Below are 18242 nucleotides of genomic sequence, written 5' to 3'. Positions count from 1 at the left end.
AGGCCTGTGGAGCAGGTCTGGGTGTGACTCCGGATCCCCCAACATCAGGTGCCACCACCAAAGTTTCCTGCGTGTAGCCCATAGAACCCCAAAATCAACGGGACGAGTTCTGGTCACATACTCCCTCAAAATGACATCCTGGCCTTCTTCTGGAACTCCCTCCCCTCTCAGACTCTCAAGGTTTCCTCCAGCGTGTCGGTTCCCACAGAGCAGACCTTTGGTCTGAGACCTGACAGTCCAGATGCCACGCATGCTGCCGCGTGGCGGCGGTGTCGAGGCTTGGGACAAGAGGAGGCCCCACGGTGCGGGCTGGGGCGCCAGGCACCGCGCGGGCGCTGAGGGTGGGGGTGACCCCCACCCCGGGCCGCCGCCGCGCTCCCAGAAAGGGGACAGAACAAGAGGCAAGAAAAAAAAAAAAAAAAGCAGCAGCCTGTGGCACCCGGTATTCCCAGGCGGTCTCCCATCCAAGTACTAACCAGGCCCGACCCTGCTTAGCTTCCGAGACCAGACGAGATCGGGGGCGTTCAGGGTGGTGTGGCCCTAGACGGCGGCGGAGGGCGCCCCTGCCCCGCTCGAGAAGCCGAGCCTCTCTGGGCTTCCCCGCCGCCGCCTCCCGCCCCAGGCCCCGCGCCGGGCCGGGCCGGGCTGGTTGAGTTCGCCGGCCGGGTCCCGCTGGCTCCCAGGGACGGGGGTGATGGGCGGGGCGGGGCGGGGCGGGGTGGGGGGCTGTCTCTCTATACACACACACACACACTCACACTCACTCACACTCACACAAGATGCGCCTCCACGGCTGGACTCGCCAAGGTGGAGCCCTCCCAGCCCCCCTCGTCTCCTCGCCCGGCCTCCTTCACCTACCCGCTGCCCACCCCCAGCGCGTCGCTGCCGCTGACTGCGCAGGCGCGGGACGCTCGCCCTTTGACCCCAGCCAGGGGCCGCCCTCCCCCACAACCCCTTTCAGCTGCGCCCCCCCCCTCGCCCTGTGGGTGGGCTGCCGCCTATTCCCCCGGGCCAGGGCTGGGGCACAGCCAGTGTATGGGGCGTCTCTCTCTGGGGATGTGTCCCATGGGTGGGGTGGGGTGGCGTGGTTTGGGGGGCGCTGAAGAAATCAGTCCCCTCCATCTCCTACCTCTGGAAAACGCCCAAGCCCGTGGAGAACTGCCGGCACCGCTTCGTGGGGGCCGGGACCCTCCTCCGTGTCCTCCTGTGGCCCAGTCCAAGGGGCCTGGGCCTGGCCGGGGCTGCATTGGACCCCGACCACCCTGGCGTGTGGACTCGCTAAAAATCGGCCATTAGATATTGGATTCCAGCTTCCTGGAGGTCATTTCACTAATGAGTGCACCGGAAAGAGTTTCCTAATCCATCTGTGAGGGTGGCAACTGAAAGAGAATTTTAAAGCTGACAGAATAGGCGAGGGAAGGCATAGGAGATTTCCACACCCAGCAAGGAAGACTGTCCCGAAATGGAAGAAAGAAACGAGCAAACAGAGACACCGGTAGCCCGCCCGGAAAAGAGTCTGCCCCTGAGAGAAAGCACCCTGACCAGGTTCACCCGTGGGTGGGTGGCGAGCTAGCGGCATTCAGAAGAGCGAGGCCCGCAGTCTGTGCGGAAGACACCTGCGCTCGGGTGTGTGTGGCGGCGCGATTCCCAAGCAGCTCTAGACGTTAAACCCAGGAGAAGCCAGGGAGTTCCCAACGCCCCAGGTGTCCTCAGCCCACGACTGGCTGCTGTGGGAATGCGAAGCCCGGCTCCTTGTCTCAGAGCGGGGTTCCCAGGAGGATCAGGCTGAAGCTGGGACTTGGCCTCAAAGTGTCCCCTCGCATGGCCACCCCCTTCCCCTTCCTGCTCCTCTACTCCTGGTGCCCCTCCATCCAGGGGCCAGACCTTAAAGAGTCACCGCAAGAGAATCCTGGTCCCAAAGGAGCCTTCTGGGGGACCGGTGCTGAGAGAGGTTGTGGGCATGGCCCGCTGGGGCTCTGCCCGACCCAGGGCTGAGAGATGCCACCTCCCAGCTCTGGGTCCCTGCAGGAAGTGTTGGCAAGCACAGGGCCGGTCCTCCAAAGGCCCAGGTGCAGGGAGCCCAGGCCAAGCAGCCTGTGGAAGAAGCCACTTGCCGTGCCACCCCGGGAACAGGACTGCAGGCCCCGGCCCTTCCCACCTCCTCCTCCTCCTCCTCCTCCTCCCCCCCGCCCCGCCCCCACAGGGCACAGGGCTCAGAGACACCTCAGACTCTTGCTACCCAAAGTGCAAAGGGCATCAGTTGCTCCTCCAACCCCCCCACCACCGCCCAGCAGACCACGTTGTCCAGCCAGCCCCCGGGCCTCCCTGGGGTGCCCAGCACAAAAGTGCAGACACCCACCGGACCCTCAGTCTCAGTTTTCGGAGGTTTTTGCCACTCTAAGGACCCGCAGGCCAGCTGGGCCTTCGGGCAGGACAGAGAGCCCCGGAATCCGACGTGGAGAGCTGCGTGTACGTCCCCATCAGGAGGCGGTCCCCACCTCCGCGGCTCTCCCCTTGCGGGGAGCGGCAGCCCAGCCGGCAGCCGCAGGGCCTCAGGGAAGACACCAGGCTGGGCCCCCGCGGCACAGCGGGGGCGCGTCCCCCGCACTCACGCGACTTAGGGACGGCTGCTGGAGACTGCTGCGGCCACCCTGCTGCCGGGTTTCTGGAGGGCTTCCTGGAAGCAGCATCCACACCAAGCCCTTGGAAGGCCCAGGCGACGGAGGAGCCGGTCAGGCAGGGGCCGAGGACGGTGAGAGGCCGGGCGGGAAGGAGCGTGTCAGGCAGGGGCAGAGGACGGTGACCGGCCGGGCGGGGAGGAGCCGGTCAGGCGGGGGCCCAGGACAGTGACGGGCCTGGCCGGGGAGGAGTGCGTCAGGCAGGGGCAGAGGAGACGGGCTGGGTAAGGGTTAGGGTTACAGTTAGGGCACAATTCACAATCCCAAAGACGTGGAAGCGACCCGAGTGCCCATCCATCCAGGAGTGCATCAATAAAATGTGGCGCGTGGACACCACGGAGTGCCATTCGGCTGTGAGGAGCAGCGGTGAGAGGGCGCCTCTCGTGTTCTCCTGGCCAGAGCTGGAACCCGTTCCAGTAAACCAAGTATCCCAAGAATGGACACACGAGCACCACGTGAGCGCGCTCACCAGCAAATTGGTACGAACGGATGGACGCCTAAGTGGACAGAGAGGAATCACCTTCATCGGGTGGGTGTCGGGCGGGTGGGGGGAGGGGAGGGGCATACACATCCATTAGGCATGGGGTGGGTGCGCACCGACTGGGGGATGGGCGCACTTGAAGCTCTGACCCGAGGGGGGAGGCTTGGAGAGGGCAAGGCACCCGACCTTAACATTGGTACCCCCACAATACGCTGGAACAACATGAGAGGTATATGAATAAGAACACAGGGGGGGCCGGGCGCGGTGGCTCACGCCTGTAATCCTAGCTCTCTGGGAGGCCGAGGCGGGCGGATTGCTCCAGGTCAGGAGTTCGAAACCAGCCTGAGCAAGAGCGAGACCCCGTCTCTACTAAAAATAGAAAGAAATTAATTGGCCAACTAATATATATAGAAAAACACAGCCGGGCGTGGTGGTGCATGCCTGTAGTCCCAACTACTCGGGAGGCTGAGGCAGCAGGATTGCTTGAGCCCGGAGATTGAGGTTGCTGTGAGCTAGGCTGACGCCATGGCACTCACTCTAGCCTGGGCAGCAAAACGAGACTCTGTCTCAAAAAAAAAAAAAAAAAAAGAACACAGGGGGGAGGGCGGCACGGGCAACACATGTCACCTGAATACTTGTACTCCCATCATCTGCTTGAAAAGAGAGAGAAAAGAAAATGCAATCCTAGAGGTAAGAGACACTTTTTAAAAATAATGAATCCGAAGAGAAAAGTAAAAGGAGGCCTGTGGAGCAGGTCTGGGTGTGACTCCGGATCCCCCAACATCAGGTGCCACCACCAAAGTTTCCTGCGTGTAGCCCATAGAACCCCAAAATCAACGGGACGAGTTCTGGTCACATACTCCCTCAAAATGACATCCTGGCCTTCTTCTGGAACTCCCTCCCCTCTCAGACTCTCAAGGTTTCCTCCAGCGTGTCGGTTCCCACAGAGCAGACCTTTGGTCTGAGACCTGACAGTCCAGATGCCACGCATGCTGCCGCGTGGCGGCGGTGTCGAGGCTTGGGACAAGAGGAGGCCCCACGGTGCGGGCTGGGGCGCCAGGCACCGCGCGGGCGCTGAGGGTGGGGGTGACCCCCACCCCGGGCCGCCGCCGCGCTCCCAGAAAGGGGACAGAACAAGAGGCAAGAAAAAAAAAAAAAAAAGCAGCAGCCTGTGGCACCCGGTATTCCCAGGCGGTCTCCCATCCAAGTACTAACCAGGCCCGACCCTGCTTAGCTTCCGAGACCAGACGAGATCGGGGGCGTTCAGGGTGGTGTGGCCCTAGACGGCGGCGGAGGGCGCCCCTGCCCCGCTCGAGAAGCCGAGCCTCTCTGGGCTTCCCCGCCGCCGCCTCCCGCCCCAGGCCCCGCGCCGGGCCGGGCCGGGCTGGTTGAGTTCGCCGGCCGGGTCCCGCTGGCTCCCAGGGACGGGGGTGATGGGCGGGGCGGGGCGGGGCGGGGCGGGGTGGGGGGCTGTCTCTCTATACACACACACACACACTCACACTCACTCACACTCACACAAGATGCGCCTCCACGGCTGGACTCGCCAAGGTGGAGCCCTCCCAGCCCCCCTCGTCTCCTCGCCCGGCCTCCTTCACCTACCCGCTGCCCACCCCCAGCGCGTCGCTGCCGCTGACTGCGCAGGCGCGGGACGCTCGCCCTTTGACCCCAGCCAGGGGCCGCCCTCCCCCACAACCCCTTTCAGCTGCGCCCCCCCCCTCGCCCTGTGGGTGGGCTGCCGCCTATTCCCCCGGGCCAGGGCTGGGGCACAGCCAGTGTATGGGGCGTCTCTCTCTGGGGATGTGTCCCATGGGTGGGGTGGGGTGGCGTGGTTTGGGGGGCGCTGAAGAAATCAGTCCCCTCCATCTCCTACCTCTGGAAAACGCCCAAGCCCGTGGAGAACTGCCGGCACCGCTTCGTGGGGGCCGGGACCCTCCTCCGTGTCCTCCTGTGGCCCAGTCCAAGGGGCCTGGGCCTGGCCGGGGCTGCATTGGACCCCGACCACCCTGGCGTGTGGACTCGCTAAAAATCGGCCATTAGATATTGGATTCCAGCTTCCTGGAGGTCATTTCACTAATGAGTGCACCGGAAAGAGTTTCCTAATCCATCTGTGAGGGTGGCAACTGAAAGAGAATTTTAAAGCTGACAGAATAGGCGAGGGAAGGCATAGGAGATTTCCACACCCAGCAAGGAAGACTGTCCCGAAATGGAAGAAAGAAACGAGCAAACAGAGACACCGGTAGCCCGCCCGGAAAAGAGTCTGCCCCTGAGAGAAAGCACCCTGACCAGGTTCACCCGTGGGTGGGTGGCGAGCTAGCGGCATTCAGAAGAGCGAGGCCCGCAGTCTGTGCGGAAGACACCTGCGCTCGGGTGTGTGTGGCGGCGCGATTCCCAAGCAGCTCTAGACGTTAAACCCAGGAGAAGCCAGGGAGTTCCCAACGCCCCAGGTGTCCTCAGCCCACGACTGGCTGCTGTGGGAATGCGAAGCCCGGCTCCTTGTCTCAGAGCGGGGTTCCCAGGAGGATCAGGCTGAAGCTGGGACTTGGCCTCAAAGTGTCCCCTCGCATGGCCACCCCCTTCCCCTTCCTGCTCCTCTACTCCTGGTGCCCCTCCATCCAGGGGCCAGACCTTAAAGAGTCACCGCAAGAGAATCCTGGTCCCAAAGGAGCCTTCTGGGGGACCGGTGCTGAGAGAGGTTGTGGGCATGGCCCGCTGGGGCTCTGCCCGACCCAGGGCTGAGAGATGCCACCTCCCAGCTCTGGGTCCCTGCAGGAAGTGTTGGCAAGCACAGGGCCGGTCCTCCAAAGGCCCAGGTGCAGGGAGCCCAGGCCAAGCAGCCTGTGGAAGAAGCCACTTGCCGTGCCACCCCCGGGAACAGGACTGCAGGCCCCGGCCCTTCCCACCTCCTCCTCCTCCTCCTCCTCCTCCCCCCCGCCCCGCCCCCACAGGGCACAGGGCTCAGAGACACCTCAGACTCTTGCTACCCAAAGTGCAAAGGGCATCAGTTGCTCCTCCAACCCCCCCACCACCGCCCAGCAGACCACGTTGTCCAGCCAGCCCCCGGGCCTCCCTGGGGTGCCCAGCACAAAAGTGCAGACACCCACCGGACCCTCAGTCTCAGTTTTCGGAGGTTTTTGCCACTCTAAGGACCCGCAGGCCAGCTGGGCCTTCGGGCAGGACAGAGAGCCCCGGAATCCGACGTGGAGAGCTGCGTGTACGTCCCCATCAGGAGGCGGTCCCCACCTCCGCGGCTCTCCCCTTGCGGGGAGCGGCAGCCCAGCCGGCAGCCGCAGGGCCTCAGGGAAGACACCAGGCTGGGCCCCCGCGGCACAGCGGGGGCGCGTCCCCCGCACTCACGCGACTTAGGGACGGCTGCTGGAGACTGCTGCGGCCACCCTGCTGCCGGGTTTCTGGAGGGCTTCCTGGAAGCAGCATCCACACCAAGCCCTTGGAAGGCCCAGGCGACGGAGGAGCCGGTCAGGCAGGGGCCGAGGACGGTGAGAGGCCGGGCGGGAAGGAGCGTGTCAGGCAGGGGCAGAGGACGGTGACCGGCCGGGCGGGGAGGAGCCGGTCAGGCGGGGGCCCAGGACAGTGACGGGCCTGGCCGGGGAGGAGTGCGTCAGGCAGGGGCAGAGGAGACGGGCTGGGTAAGGGTTAGGGTTACAGTTAGGGCACAATTCACAATCCCAAAGACGTGGAAGCGACCCGAGTGCCCATCCATCCAGGAGTGCATCAATAAAATGTGGCGCGTGGACACCACGGAGTGCCATTCGGCTGTGAGGAGCAGCGGTGAGAGGGCGCCTCTCGTGTTCTCCTGGCCAGAGCTGGAACCCGTTCCAGTAAACCAAGTATCCCAAGAATGGACACACGAGCACCACGTGAGCGCGCTCACCAGCAAATTGGTACGAACGGATGGACGCCTAAGTGGACAGAGAGGAATCACCTTCATCGGGTGGGTGTCGGGCGGGTGGGGGGAGGGGAGGGGCATACACATCCATTAGGCATGGGGTGGGTGCGCACCGACTGGGGGATGGGCGCACTTGAAGCTCTGACCCGAGGGGGGAGGCTTGGAGAGGGCAAGGCACCCGACCTTAACATTGGTACCCCCACAATACGCTGGAACAACATGAGAGGTATATGAATAAGAACACAGGGGGGGCCGGGCGCGGTGGCTCACGCCTGTAATCCTAGCTCTCTGGGAGGCCGAGGCGGGCGGATTGCTCCAGGTCAGGAGTTCGAAACCAGCCTGAGCAAGAGCGAGACCCCGTCTCTACTAAAAATAGAAAGAAATTAATTGGCCAACTAATATATATAGAAAAACACAGCCGGGCGTGGTGGTGCATGCCTGTAGTCCCAACTACTCGGGAGGCTGAGGCAGCAGGATTGCTTGAGCCCGGAGATTGAGGTTGCTGTGAGCTAGGCTGACGCCATGGCACTCACTCTAGCCTGGGCAGCAAAACGAGACTCTGTCTCAAAAAAAAAAAAAAAAAAAGAACACAGGGGGGAGGGCGGCACGGGCAACACATGTCACCTGAATACTTGTACTCCCATCATCTGCTTGAAAAGAGAGAGAAAAGAAAATGCAATCCTAGAGGTAAGAGACACTTTTTAAAAATAATGAATCCGAAGAGAAAAGTAAAAGGAGGCCTGTGGAGCAGGTCTGGGTGTGACTCCGGATCCCCCAACATCAGGTGCCACCACCAAAGTTTCCTGCGTGTAGCCCATAGAACCCCAAAATCAACGGGACGAGTTCTGGTCACATACTCCCTCAAAATGACATCCTGGCCTTCTTCTGGAACTCCCTCCCCTCTCAGACTCTCAAGGTTTCCTCCAGCGTGTCGGTTCCCACAGAGCAGACCTTTGGTCTGAGACCTGACAGTCCAGATGCCACGCATGCTGCCGCGTGGCGGCGGTGTCGAGGCTTGGGACAAGAGGAGGCCCCACGGTGCGGGCTGGGGCGCCAGGCACCGCGCGGGCGCTGAGGGTGGGGGTGACCCCCACCCCGGGCCGCCGCCGCGCTCCCAGAAAGGGGACAGAACAAGAGGCAAGAAAAAAAAAAAAAAAAAGCAGCAGCCTGTGGCACCCGGTATTCCCAGGCGGTCTCCCATCCAAGTACTAACCAGGCCCGACCCTGCTTAGCTTCCGAGACCAGACGAGATCGGGGGCGTTCAGGGTGGTGTGGCCCTAGACGGCGGCGGAGGGCGCCCCTGCCCCGCTCGAGAAGCCGAGCCTCTCTGGGCTTCCCCGCCGCCGCCTCCCGCCCCAGGCCCCGCGCCGGGCCGGGCCGGGCTGGTTGAGTTCGCCGGCCGGGTCCCGCTGGCTCCCAGGGACGGGGGTGATGGGCGGGGCGGGGCGGGGCGGGGCGGGGTGGGGGGCTGTCTCTCTATACACACACACACACACTCACACTCACTCACACTCACACAAGATGCGCCTCCACGGCTGGACTCGCCAAGGTGGAGCCCTCCCAGCCCCCCTCGTCTCCTCGCCCGGCCTCCTTCACCTACCCGCTGCCCACCCCCAGCGCGTCGCTGCCGCTGACTGCGCAGGCGCGGGACGCTCGCCCTTTGACCCCAGCCAGGGGCCGCCCTCCCCCACAACCCCTTTCAGCTGCGCCCCCCCCCTCGCCCTGTGGGTGGGCTGCCGCCTATTCCCCCGGGCCAGGGCTGGGGCACAGCCAGTGTATGGGGCGTCTCTCTCTGGGGATGTGTCCCATGGGTGGGGTGGGGTGGCGTGGTTTGGGGGGCGCTGAAGAAATCAGTCCCCTCCATCTCCTACCTCTGGAAAACGCCCAAGCCCGTGGAGAACTGCCGGCACCGCTTCGTGGGGGCCGGGACCCTCCTCCGTGTCCTCCTGTGGCCCAGTCCAAGGGGCCTGGGCCTGGCCGGGGCTGCATTGGACCCCGACCACCCTGGCGTGTGGACTCGCTAAAAATCGGCCATTAGATATTGGATTCCAGCTTCCTGGAGGTCATTTCACTAATGAGTGCACCGGAAAGAGTTTCCTAATCCATCTGTGAGGGTGGCAACTGAAAGAGAATTTTAAAGCTGACAGAATAGGCGAGGGAAGGCATAGGAGATTTCCACACCCAGCAAGGAAGACTGTCCCGAAATGGAAGAAAGAAACGAGCAAACAGAGACACCGGTAGCCCGCCCGGAAAAGAGTCTGCCCCTGAGAGAAAGCACCCTGACCAGGTTCACCCGTGGGTGGGTGGCGAGCTAGCGGCATTCAGAAGAGCGAGGCCCGCAGTCTGTGCGGAAGACACCTGCGCTCGGGTGTGTGTGGCGGCGCGATTCCCAAGCAGCTCTAGACGTTAAACCCAGGAGAAGCCAGGGAGTTCCCAACGCCCCAGGTGTCCTCAGCCCACGACTGGCTGCTGTGGGAATGCGAAGCCCGGCTCCTTGTCTCAGAGCGGGGTTCCCAGGAGGATCAGGCTGAAGCTGGGACTTGGCCTCAAAGTGTCCCCTCGCATGGCCACCCCCTTCCCCTTCCTGCTCCTCTACTCCTGGTGCCCCTCCATCCAGGGGCCAGACCTTAAAGAGTCACCGCAAGAGAATCCTGGTCCCAAAGGAGCCTTCTGGGGGACCGGTGCTGAGAGAGGTTGTGGGCATGGCCCGCTGGGGCTCTGCCCGACCCAGGGCTGAGAGATGCCACCTCCCAGCTCTGGGTCCCTGCAGGAAGTGTTGGCAAGCACAGGGCCGGTCCTCCAAAGGCCCAGGTGCAGGGAGCCCAGGCCAAGCAGCCTGTGGAAGAAGCCACTTGCCGTGCCACCCCCGGGAACAGGACTGCAGGCCCCGGCCCTTCCCACCTCCTCCTCCTCCTCCTCCTCCTCCCCCCCGCCCCGCCCCCACAGGGCACAGGGCTCAGAGACACCTCAGACTCTTGCTACCCAAAGTGCAAAGGGCATCAGTTGCTCCTCCAACCCCCCCACCACCGCCCAGCAGACCACGTTGTCCAGCCAGCCCCCGGGCCTCCCTGGGGTGCCCAGCACAAAAGTGCAGACACCCACCGGACCCTCAGTCTCAGTTTTCGGAGGTTTTTGCCACTCTAAGGACCCGCAGGCCAGCTGGGCCTTCGGGCAGGACAGAGAGCCCCGGAATCCGACGTGGAGAGCTGCGTGTACGTCCCCATCAGGAGGCGGTCCCCACCTCCGCGGCTCTCCCCTTGCGGGGAGCGGCAGCCCAGCCGGCAGCCGCAGGGCCTCAGGGAAGACACCAGGCTGGGCCCCCGCGGCACAGCGGGGGCGCGTCCCCCGCACTCACGCGACTTAGGGACGGCTGCTGGAGACTGCTGCGGCCACCCTGCTGCCGGGTTTCTGGAGGGCTTCCTGGAAGCAGCATCCACACCAAGCCCTTGGAAGGCCCAGGCGACGGAGGAGCCGGTCAGGCAGGGGCCGAGGACGGTGAGAGGCCGGGCGGGAAGGAGCGTGTCAGGCAGGGGCAGAGGACGGTGACCGGCCGGGCGGGGAGGAGCCGGTCAGGCGGGGGCCCAGGACAGTGACGGGCCTGGCCGGGGAGGAGTGCGTCAGGCAGGGGCAGAGGAGACGGGCTGGGTAAGGGTTAGGGTTACAGTTAGGGCACAATTCACAATCCCAAAGACGTGGAAGCGACCCGAGTGCCCATCCATCCAGGAGTGCATCAATAAAATGTGGCGCGTGGACACCACGGAGTGCCATTCGGCTGTGAGGAGCAGCGGTGAGAGGGCGCCTCTCGTGTTCTCCTGGCCAGAGCTGGAACCCGTTCCAGTAAACCAAGTATCCCAAGAATGGACACACGAGCACCACGTGAGCGCGCTCACCAGCAAATTGGTACGAACGGATGGACGCCTAAGTGGACAGAGAGGAATCACCTTCATCGGGTGGGTGTCGGGCGGGTGGGGGGAGGGGAGGGGCATACACATCCATTAGGCATGGGGTGGGTGCGCACCGACTGGGGGATGGGCGCACTTGAAGCTCTGACCCGAGGGGGGAGGCTTGGAGAGGGCAAGGCACCCGACCTTAACATTGGTACCCCCACAATACGCTGCAACAACATGAGAGGTATATGAATAAGAACACAGGGGGGGCCGGGCGCGGTGGCTCACGCCTGTAATCCTAGCTCTCTGGGAGGCCGAGGCGGGCGGATTGCTCCAGGTCAGGAGTTCGAAACCAGCCTGAGCAAGAGCGAGACCCCGTCTCTACTAAAAATAGAAAGAAATTAATTGGCCAACTAATATATATAGAAAAACACAGCCGGGCGTGGTGGTGCATGCCTGTAGTCCCAACTACTCGGGAGGCTGAGGCAGCAGGATTGCTTGAGCCCGGAGATTGAGGTTGCTGTGAGCTAGGCTGACGCCATGGCACTCACTCTAGCCTGGGCAGCAAAACGAGACTCTGTCTCAAAAAAAAAAAAAAAAAAAGAACACAGGGGGGAGGGCGGCACGGGCAACACATGTCACCTGAATACTTGTACTCCCATCATCTGCTTGAAAAGAGAGAGAAAAGAAAATGCAATCCTAGAGGTAAGAGACACTTTTTAAAAATAATGAATCCGAAGAGAAAAGTAAAAGGAGGCCTGTGGAGCAGGTCTGGGTGTGACTCCGGATCCCCCAACATCAGGTGCCACCACCAAAGTTTCCTGCGTGTAGCCCATAGAACCCCAAAATCAACGGGACGAGTTCTGGTCACATACTCCCTCAAAATGACATCCTGGCCTTCTTCTGGAACTCCCTCCCCTCTCAGACTCTCAAGGTTTCCTCCAGCGTGTCGGTTCCCACAGAGCAGACCTTTGGTCTGAGACCTGACAGTCCAGATGCCACGCATGCTGCCGCGTGGCGGCGGTGTCGAGGCTTGGGACAAGAGGAGGCCCCACGGTGCGGGCTGGGGCGCCAGGCACCGCGCGGGCGCTGAGGGTGGGGGTGACCCCCACCCCGGGCCGCCGCCGCGCTCCCAGAAAGGGGACAGAACAAGAGGCAAGAAAAAAAAAAAAAAAAAGCAGCAGCCTGTGGCACCCGGTATTCCCAGGCGGTCTCCCATCCAAGTACTAACCAGGCCCGACCCTGCTTAGCTTCCGAGACCAGACGAGATCGGGGGCGTTCAGGGTGGTGTGGCCCTAGACGGCGGCGGAGGGCGCCCCTGCCCCGCTCGAGAAGCCGAGCCTCTCTGGGCTTCCCCGCCGCCGCCTCCCGCCCCAGGCCCCGCGCCGGGCCGGGCCGGGCTGGTTGAGTTCGCCGGCCGGGTCCCGCTGGCTCCCAGGGACGGGGGTGATGGGCGGGGCGGGGCGGGGCGGGGCGGGGTGGGGGGCTGTCTCTCTATACACACACACACACACTCACACTCACTCACACTCACACAAGATGCGCCTCCACGGCTGGACTCGCCAAGGTGGAGCCCTCCCAGCCCCCCTCGTCTCCTCGCCCGGCCTCCTTCACCTACCCGCTGCCCACCCCCAGCGCGTCGCTGCCGCTGACTGCGCAGGCGCGGGACGCTCGCCCTTTGACCCCAGCCAGGGGCCGCCCTCCCCCACAACCCCTTTCAGCTGCGCCCCCCCCCTCGCCCTGTGGGTGGGCTGCCGCCTATTCCCCCGGGCCAGGGCTGGGGCACAGCCAGTGTATGGGGCGTCTCTCTCTGGGGATGTGTCCCATGGGTGGGGTGGGGTGGCGTGGTTTGGGGGGCGCTGAAGAAATCAGTCCCCTCCATCTCCTACCTCTGGAAAACGCCCAAGCCCGTGGAGAACTGCCGGCACCGCTTCGTGGGGGCCGGGACCCTCCTCCGTGTCCTCCTGTGGCCCAGTCCAAGGGGCCTGGGCCTGGCCGGGGCTGCATTGGACCCCGACCACCCTGGCGTGTGGACTCGCTAAAAATCGGCCATTAGATATTGGATTCCAGCTTCCTGGAGGTCATTTCACTAATGAGTGCACCGGAAAGAGTTTCCTAATCCATCTGTGAGGGTGGCAACTGAAAGAGAATTTTAAAGCTGACAGAATAGGCGAGGGAAGGCATAGGAGATTTCCACACCCAGCAAGGAAGACTGTCCCGAAATGGAAGAAAGAAACGAGCAAACAGAGACACCGGTAGCCCGCCCGGAAAAGAGTCTGCCCCTGAGAGAAAGCACCCTGACCAGGTTCACCCGTGGGTGGGTGGCGAGCTAGCGGCATTCAGAAGAGCGAGGCCCGCAGTCTGTGCGGAAGACACCTGCGCTCGGGTGTGTGTGGCGGCGCGATTCCCAAGCAGCTCTAGACGTTAAACCCAGGAGAAGCCAGGGAGTTCCCAACGCCCCAGGTGTCCTCAGCCCACGACTGGCTGCTGTGGGAATGCGAAGCCCGGCTCCTTGTCTCAGAGCGGGGTTCCCAGGAGGATCAGGCTGAAGCTGGGACTTGGCCTCAAAGTGTCCCCTCGCATGGCCACCCCCTTCCCCTTCCTGCTCCTCTACTCCTGGTGCCCCTCCATCCAGGGGCCAGACCTTAAAGAGTCACCGCAAGAGAATCCTGGTCCCAAAGGAGCCTTCTGGGGGACCGGTGCTGAGAGAGGTTGTGGGCATGGCCCGCTGGGGCTCTGCCCGACCCAGGGCTGAGAGATGCCACCTCCCAGCTCTGGGTCCCTGCAGGAAGTGTTGGCAAGCACAGGGCCGGTCCTCCAAAGGCCCAGGTGCAGGGAGCCCAGGCCAAGCAGCCTGTGGAAGAAGCCACTTGCCGTGCCACCCCGGGAACAGGACTGCAGGCCCCGGCCCTTCCCACCTCCTCCTCCTCCTCCTCCTCCTCCCCCCCGCCCCGCCCCCACAGGGCACAGGGCTCAGAGACACCTCAGACTCTTGCTACCCAAAGTGCAAAGGGCATCAGTTGCTCCTCCAACCCCCCCACCACCGCCCAGCAGACCACGTTGTCCAGCCAGCCCCCGGGCCTCCCTGGGGTGCCCAGCACAAAAGTGCAGACACCCACCGGACCCTCAGTCTCAGTTTTCGGAGGTTTTTGCCACTCTAAGGACCCGCAGGCCAGCTGGGCCTTCGGGCAGGACAGAGAGCCCCGGAATCCGACGTGGAGAGCTGCGTGTACGTCCCCATCAGGAGGCGGTCCCCACCTCCGCGGCTCTCCCCTTGCGGGGAGCGGCAGCCCAGCCGGCAGCCGCAGGGCCTCAGGGAAGACACCAGGCTGGGCCCCCGCGGCACAGCGGGGGCGCGTCCCCCGCACTCACGCGACTTAGGGACGGCTGCTGGAGACTGCTGCGGCCACCCTGCTGCCGGGTTTCTGGAGGGCTTCCTGGAAGCAGCATCCACACCAAGCCCTTGGAAGGCCCAGGCGACGGAGGAGCCGGTCAGGCAGGGGCCGAGGACGGTGAGAGGCCGGGCGGGAAGGAGCGTGTCAGGCAGGGGCAGAGGACGGTGACCGGCCGGGCGGGGAGGAGCCGGTCAGGCGGGGGCCCAGGACAGTGACGGGCCTGGCCGGGGAGGAGTGCGTCAGGCAGGGGCAGAGGAGACGGGCTGGGTAAGGGTTAGGGTTACAGTTAGGGCACAATTCACAATCCCAAAGACGTGGAAGCGACCCGAGTGCCCATCCATCCAGGAGTGCATCAATAAAATGTGGCGCGTGGACACCACGGAGTGCCATTCGGCTGTGAGGAGCAGCGGTGAGAGGGCGCCTCTCGTGTTCTCCTGGCCAGAGCTGGAACCCGTTCCAGTAAACCAAGTATCCCAAGAATGGACACACGAGCACCACGTGAGCGCGCTCACCAGCAAATTGGTACGAACGGATGGACGCCTAAGTGGACAGAGAGGAATCACCTTCATCGGGTGGGTGTCGGGCGGGTGGGGGGAGGGGAGGGGCATACACATCCTTAGGCATGGGGTGGGTGCGCACCGACTGGGGGATGGGCGCACTTGAAGCTCTGACCCGAGGGGGGAGGCTTGGAGAGGGCAAGGCACCCGACCTTAACATTGGTACCCCCACAATACGCTGGAACAACATGAGAGGTATATGAATAAGAACACAGGGGGGGCCGGGCGCGGTGGCTCACGCCTGTAATCCTAGCTCTCTGGGAGGCCGAGGCGGGCGGATTGCTCCAGGTCAGGAGTTCGAAACCAGCCTGAGCAAGAGCGAGACCCCGTCTCTACTAAAAATAGAAAGAAATTAATTGGCCAACTAATATATATAGAAAAACACAGCCGGGCGTGGTGGTGCATGCCTGTAGTCCCAACTACTCGGGAGGCTGAGGCAGCAGGATTGCTTGAGCCCGGAGATTGAGGTTGCTGTGAGCTAGGCTGACGCCATGGCACTCACTCTAGCCTGGGCAGCAAAACGAGACTCTGTCTCAAAAAAAAAAAAAAAAAAAGAACACAGGGGGGAGGGCGGCACGGGCAACACATGTCACCTGAATACTTGTACTCCCATCATCTGCTTGAAAAGAGAGAGAAAAGAAAATGCAATCCTAGAGGTAAGAGACACTTTTTAAAAATAATGAATCCGAAGAGAAAAGTAAAAGGAGGCCTGTGGAGCAGGTCTGGGTGTGACTCCGGATCCCCCAACATCAGGTGCCACCACCAAAGTTTCCTGCGTGTAGCCCATAGAACCCCAAAATCAACGGGACGAGTTCTGGTCACATACTCCCTCAAAATGACATCCTGGCCTTCTTCTGGAACTCCCTCCCCTCTCAGACTCTCAAGGTTTCCTCCAGCGTGTCGGTTCCCACAGAGCAGACCTTTGGTCTGAGACCTGACAGTCCAGATGCCACGCATGCTGCCGCGTGGCGGCGGTGTCGAGGCTTGGGACAAGAGGAGGCCCCACGGTGCGGGCTGGGGCGCCAGGCACCGCGCGGGCGCTGAGGGTGGGGGTGACCCCCACCCCGGGCCGCCGCCGCGCTCCCAGAAAGGGGACAGAACAAGAGGCAAGAAAAAAAAAAAAAAAAGCAGCAGCCTGTGGCACCCGGTATTCCCAGGCGGTCTCCCATCCAAGTACTAACCAGGCCCGACCCTGCTTAGCTTCCGAGACCAGACGAGATCGGGGGCGTTCAGGGTGGTGTGGCCCTAGACGGCGGCGGAGGGCGCCCCTGCCCCGCTCGAGAAGCCGAGCCTCTCTGGGCTTCCCCGCCGCCGCCTCCCGCCCCAGGCCCCGCGCCGGGCCGGGCCGGGCTGGTTGAGTTCGCCGGCCGGGTCCCGCTGGCTCCCAGGGACGGGGGTGATGGGCGGGGCGGGGCGGGGCGGGGCGGGGTGGGGGGCTGTCTCTCTATACACACACACACACACTCACACTCACTCACACTCACACAAGATGCGCCTCCACGGCTGGACTCGCCAAGGTGGAGCCCTCCCAGCCCCCCTCGTCTCCTCGCCCGGCCTCCTTCACCTACCCGCTGCCCACCCCCAGCGCGTCGCTGCCGCTGACTGCGCAGGCGCGGGACGCTCGCCCTTTGACCCCAGCCAGGGGCCGCCCTCCCCCACAACCCCTTTCAGCTGCGCCCCCCCCTCGCCCTGTGGGTGGGCTGCCGCCTATTCCCCCGGGCCAGGGCTGGGGCACAGCCAGTGTATGGGGCGTCTCTCTCTGGGGATGTGTCCCATGGGTGGGGTGGGGTGGCGTGGTTTGGGGGGCGCTGAAGAAATCAGTCCCCTCCATCTCCTACCTCTGGAAAACGCCCAAGCCCGTGGAGAACTGCCGGCACCGCTTCGTGGGGGCCGGGACCCTCCTCCGTGTCCTCCTGTGGCCCAGTCCAAGGGGCCTGGGCCTGGCCGGGGCTGCATTGGACCCCGACCACCCTGGCGTGTGGACTCGCTAAAAATCGGCCATTAGATATTGGATTCCAGCTTCCTGGAGGTCATTTCACTAATGAGTGCACCGGAAAGAGTTTCCTAATCCATCTGTGAGGGTGGCAACTGAAAGAGAATTTTAAAGCTGACAGAATAGGCGAGGGAAGGCATAGGAGATTTCCACACCCAGCAAGGAAGACTGTCCCGAAATGGAAGAAAGAAACGAGCAAACAGAGACACCGGTAGCCCGCCCGGAAAAGAGTCTGCCCCTGAGAGAAAGCACCCTGACCAGGTTCACCCGTGGGTGGGTGGCGAGCTAGCGGCATTCAGAAGAGCGAGGCCCGCAGTCTGTGCGGAAGACACCTGCGCTCGGGTGTGTGTGGCGGCGCGATTCCCAAGCAGCTCTAGACGTTAAACCCAGGAGAAGCCAGGGAGTTCCCAACGCCCCAGGTGTCCTCAGCCCACGACTGGCTGCTGTGGGAATGCGAAGCCCGGCTCCTTGTCTCAGAGCGGGGTTCCCAGGAGGATCAGGCTGAAGCTGGGACTTGGCCTCAAAGTGTCCCCTCGCATGGCCACCCCCTTCCCCTTCCTGCTCCTCTACTCCTGGTGCCCCTCCATCCAGGGGCCAGACCTTAAAGAGTCACCGCAAGAGAATCCTGGTCCCAAAGGAGCCTTCTGGGGGACCGGTGCTGAGAGAGGTTGTGGGCATGGTCCGCTGGGGCTCTGCCCGACCCAGGGCTGAGAGATGCCACCTCCCAGCTCTGGGTCCCTGCAGGAAGTGTTGGCAAGCACAGGGCCGGTCCTCCAAAGGCCCAGGTGCAGGGAGCCCAGGCCAAGCAGCCTGTGGAAGAAGCCACTTGCCGTGCCACCCCCGGGAACAGGACTGCAGGCCCCGGCCCTTCCCACCTCCTCCTCCTCCTCCTCCTCCTCCCCCCCGCCCCGCCCCCACAGGGCACAGGGCTCAGAGACACCTCAGACTCTTGCTACCCAAAGTGCAAAGGGCATCAGTTGCTCCTCCAACCCCCCCACCACCGCCCAGCAGACCACGTTGTCCAGCCAGCCCCCGGGCCTCCCTGGGGTGCCCAGCACAAAAGTGCAGACACCCACCGGACCCTCAGTCTCAGTTTTCGGAGGTTTTTGCCACTCTAAGGACCCGCAGGCCAGCTGGGCCTTCGGGCAGGACAGAGAGCCCCGGAATCCGACGTGGAGAGCTGCGTGTACGTCCCCATCAGGAGGCGGTCCCCACCTCCGCGGCTCTCCCCTTGCGGGGAGCGGCAGCCCAGCCGGCAGCCGCAGGGCCTCAGGGAAGACACCAGGCTGGGCCCCCGCGGCACAGCGGGGGCGCGTCCCCCGCACTCACGCGACTTAGGGACGG

General features: G+C 63.4%; 5 non-coding genes across 5 annotated transcripts; all 5 read right to left on the bottom strand.

Annotated features, from left to right (window-relative positions):
- Nucleotides 1-427: 427 nt before the first annotated feature.
- Nucleotides 428-546, bottom strand: LOC142867102 (5S ribosomal RNA). Its single transcript, XR_012916833.1, has one exon. It is a non-coding gene; the product is annotated as a 5S ribosomal RNA (ribosomal RNA).
- A 3779-nt stretch (nucleotides 547-4325) lies between these two features.
- Nucleotides 4326-4444, bottom strand: LOC142867100 (5S ribosomal RNA). The gene has a single exon (XR_012916831.1). It is a non-coding gene; the product is annotated as a 5S ribosomal RNA (ribosomal RNA).
- A 3786-nt stretch (nucleotides 4445-8230) lies between these two features.
- On the bottom strand, nucleotides 8231-8349 carry LOC142867099 (5S ribosomal RNA). The gene has a single exon (XR_012916830.1). It is a non-coding gene; the product is annotated as a 5S ribosomal RNA (ribosomal RNA).
- A 3786-nt stretch (nucleotides 8350-12135) lies between these two features.
- On the bottom strand, nucleotides 12136-12254 carry LOC142867098 (5S ribosomal RNA). Its single transcript, XR_012916829.1, has one exon. It is a non-coding gene; the product is annotated as a 5S ribosomal RNA (ribosomal RNA).
- Nucleotides 12255-16037: 3783 nt separating this feature from the next.
- On the bottom strand, nucleotides 16038-16156 carry LOC142867097 (5S ribosomal RNA). The gene has a single exon (XR_012916828.1). It is a non-coding gene; the product is annotated as a 5S ribosomal RNA (ribosomal RNA).
- Between the last annotated feature and the right edge of the window lie 2086 nt (nucleotides 16157-18242).

Source organism: Microcebus murinus, unplaced genomic scaffold (genome assembly GCF_040939455.1).
Source record: "Microcebus murinus isolate Inina unplaced genomic scaffold, M.murinus_Inina_mat1.0 scaf013_hap2_Mmur4.0, whole genome shotgun sequence".
In the NCBI taxonomy this organism is placed as follows: domain Eukaryota; kingdom Metazoa; phylum Chordata; class Mammalia; order Primates; family Cheirogaleidae; genus Microcebus; species Microcebus murinus.
The sequence above is the reverse complement of the archived record's forward strand: the minus strand, read 5'-3'. Positions and strand labels throughout refer to the sequence as shown.